This window comes from Musca domestica, unplaced genomic scaffold (assembly GCF_030504385.1).
Source record: "Musca domestica strain aabys unplaced genomic scaffold, Musca_domestica.polishedcontigs.V.1.1 8, whole genome shotgun sequence".
NCBI classification, from domain to species: domain Eukaryota; kingdom Metazoa; phylum Arthropoda; class Insecta; order Diptera; family Muscidae; genus Musca; species Musca domestica.
Window position 1 is genome coordinate 3737747 of NW_026712409.1, and position 4270 is coordinate 3742016.

The following is a 4270-nucleotide window of genomic DNA, read 5'->3' on the forward strand; positions in this document are numbered from 1 at the left end:
AAATAAGTATGCTAAATTTTATCGAAATCGGTTCAGATATGGCTATAGCTCCCATATATATTGTTCATCCGATTTGTTATTTTTGTCCTCCGCAGCCAAAATATGCTCTCTCTCTCTGTAAGAACAATATTTGGGGAAATATATCAAATGCAGCTCAGAAATACCTTTGCTAAATTGTATCGAGATCGGTTCAGATTTGGATATAGCTGCCATATATAACTTCGTCCGATTTACATTTTATTGTGCACCAAATGACTAATATTTGCCAAAATAGGATGGAATTTGGCACATACGACCGCAGCTAGTATGCCAAATTTGGTGAAGATTGGTTCAGATATAGCTATAGCTCCCATATATATTGTTCATCCGATTTGTTGTATTTGTTACCCACAGCCATAATATGCACTCCGTAACAACGATATTTAGGGAAATATATCAAAATAAATTATAATTATAATCATAGCGTGTATGATTGAATTCCCCCATGAAAACTTTTAATTGTTATGTGGAGCTCTACTAAATTAGCAAAGTGGTATAGTCAATCATAAAGTCGGCCCCGCCTGACTGTAGGACTGTCTTTACTGGTTTAAAATAAAACATCAATTTTCTTTATACTATATGTGTATAATTTATTTATTAAACATTTATAAAATTATGATTTTTTTTTTGTTTTATTTTATTAATATTATTATGAATGATGATTTTCATTGTTAGTTTTATAAAATATAAATATATATAGGTATGTATGTATATAGATGTGTGTAATAAGATGATGTTACAGATTCTCTAGCACATTTTTGTGGGTGTTTTACCATGGAATTTCTGTCTGTCACTCATTGCAGTGTGAGAAGAGGCTAAATGTAGATACAAATGGTGTTATCATGGTAGAAGAATACAGGTAGATACATCAAAGCTTGGCGACATTGATATGTCAAAATTTTTAAAATATTTTGTCAAAAATAAATAGATTTTTATATTTTTTTCTTAAAAGACGTAAGTATTCTTTTGCCATTCATTTAAAATTTTCATTTTTCAAAATCGGTTTGACAGTTCATTGTCCCAGCAGCTGTGTTGATGCGACTATCTTTATTCTTCTTCTATGGGTGTTATACAAAAAATACACATACATACTAAGTAATCAATAGGGAAATATTGAAATGCATTGGAAATGGAAAATGAAAGAAAATGCATGTATGTATGTGTGGCAGGCCTGTTTTTGCAATAAGTATGTATGTATGCATGCATGCATGTATGATGATGATTAATAATTAATTTTTCAACTATGTTAATGTTAATTCTATTAATTAATTATTAATTTTTTGTTTGTTTAAACCTTACTGTAGACATTTAGTTTGTGTCTTGTATTCTTTTTTTTTAATGAATGAATTAATGCATTTTCTAGTTTCTTGATGATTGGTTGCTTATTTTCTTTGTTGGTATGTATAATATATATTTATGTAAAAAATAAACAAGATGACTTGCAAATGTATGAATAGATGGATGATCAAATGAATGTACTAGTTATGTATGCATGTACGTATGTATATAAAAATTGTTATGTATTACATAGTTGGGTTGGGGGGGTTTAGCACAAAGTAGTATGTCATTCCAAAGGGATTTATAGTTTGCATAAATATCATATAAATGTTGTTGTTGTTTTTGGGGGGTAGGGGAGTTTGTTTCTTTAAGTTGTCTTACAATATAATTCAATTAAGCTTAAGTTTTTTGAGTTTACTTTATTTTCAATAAGAACCTCTAATAAGATTTTTAACACCTGATTAAGGGTCTGTTGTTGTCATAGTATTTTTATTTGTTTCTCTTTTTTAATTCTTTTTATTAATGTATATAATTATAATGTATATAAGTTTTTGTTTTGTTTTTATTTCTTTTTCAACATAGTCTTTAAGTAGTTTAGAATTTTACTAAGATTATATTATTTTAATTTCATTTTATTTATTTATTTTTTTTTTTTTTTTTTTTTTTTTTTTTGGAAAAAATCTCAATTTAATTAGACTTACATTTTAAGATGTTATTATAACAACAAAAAAGCCCAAAAAAATGAAATGGATAATTGTAAATTGGTTTGTCGGAGTGTTTTTTTATATATGAGAATGTTTCTTTGTATGTTATGTAATTTCTTGTTGTTGTTGTGGGATTTTTGAAATAGTTTTTGTTTTTGCTTTGCTTGTTTTTCAACTTAAATTGTTAATTTGTACTTTAAAGTTTTGTACTCAAAAATGTTTATGATTAATTATTTGTTTGTTGTTGCTGTTGGTATTCACTTTAAGTTTTTTTATGTTTTTGCTAGAATTTAACTATAATATGAATGTTTTTTTAATGGAGAGTTTGTTTTTTTATTATATTTAATATAATTGTAAAGGAAAATAAATTTAAAATATTTTTTTTGTATATGTATAATACGAGAGGGGTAGGGGGTATTTAATTAAACTTAAATAACTAAGCAGTGTTTGCATGTTCTTTGTCGTTTTTTTTTTTTGTTATTTTTTTTTATTCAAAATTGTATTTTGATATACATATAATGTATGAAGAATTTCATTAAGGTATTTTAGTTAAAAAAATTTCTTTTAAGATCCATTGATTAGATTTGGGTTGTGTTTCATTCTCTCTTCTATATTTTCATCGACTTTTTAAATTTAGTTTATATGTATATATGTATTGTGTGTATAATCTTGTGTTTTCAACTTATATCTACAGAAAAGTAATCAAGTTAAGTTTTTATGCGCAATTTTTCTTTTTTCATTTTGTTTAGAAGGGATTTTTGTTTCTTTGTTTTAAGGGGGGTGTTGGTGGTGGTGGGGAATGAGCATTTTATGGCAATTAGTTTAAAACAAGCTCTTCTTGTGTTTTCTCACGATTTTTTTTCTTCTTTTTCTAAATAAAACTTACAACAAAAATAGCAATAATATTATTATTACCTTTTCAAATTTAATATTAATAATAAAAAAAATAATTTTTTAAAAATTTCTTTTTGATTTATAGCCTTTGGCAAACAAAATTAAGAACTAAATTGTAATAATGTTTATTATATTTAAAAAATAAAATATATATGGCAAAAACACAAACATAAGGAAAGAAAATATTTTCAAAAATTAAGTGGAATTATATATCATTGTTATGTATTAACAAAATAAATTTATTCTCTTTGTGAGTACATTAAAATAATAAAAAAATAATTTTAGTATATTTACTTTATACCTGAGCATGATAAAAGTATAAATAAATTAAAAATACTATGTAACAAGCCGATAAATATATAAAAAAAATGTTTCTTGAAACCGTGAAATCCATAAAAATATGCCACAAAGTATAAGACGACTTTGACAGATGTATACCCCCAGCCATTATATTTTGACTTAAGTTATGATTATTCTAATTAGACATGCCAAGTTTAAAAAGAATCGCTAACTTGTTTCGATGATATATAAGTATTGAAAATTGAGATCCTTTGTGGGGGGTGGTACCAGAAGGGGTGGGTCTATATCTATAATCTTCACACCAGAACTTATGTGGGTAGAAATATTGAAATGTGCCAAATTTGAAAGTAAACGGATACATTTTTTAAAGTTAAAACTATTCAAAAATAATGACCCTTTGTGGGGAAAGTACCAGAGGGAACGGACCGATATACCCCATCTTCACAACAGAACTTGTGTTCACAGATATTTGGGATATGTCGAGTTTGAAGTAATCGGATGTTCATTTCGCGTTTTATGAGCCAGGGGGTATAAAACGTTTTGACCTATCAAATGATGTAGTCATATGGCTGAGGACAAAAAATAAAGAATTTAATTCGATTGAAGAATATGGTACGTGCATGCCCGTACATATATCTGATTGAATTTTTGTGCCATCAGTTTTTTTTCAAATGTTAAGTTTCCGGTTGATTTATAATTTCTTTCAGAAAATATCCGATTTTAAAAAGAAAAGGTAAAATAGCTATGAGTTTGGCCGGGCCGATCTTTGAATAATGTATCTAAAATCATCAAAATACTGAATATCGGGAGGTACCGTTATATGGGGGCTATACGAAAACGTGGACCTGCACAGACAATCTCCAGTCATAGGCTGTAGTATCCATTAAGATCTTCCAATACGAAATTTGAAATGATTCCGGTGAATAATGTTGCTGAAATCATCAAAATACCGAAAATCGGGAGGTACCGTTATATGGGGCCTATATGAAGACGTGGACTTGCATACACAAATTTTTGTCATAGACTGTAGTACCCATTTAGATCTTCTAATACGA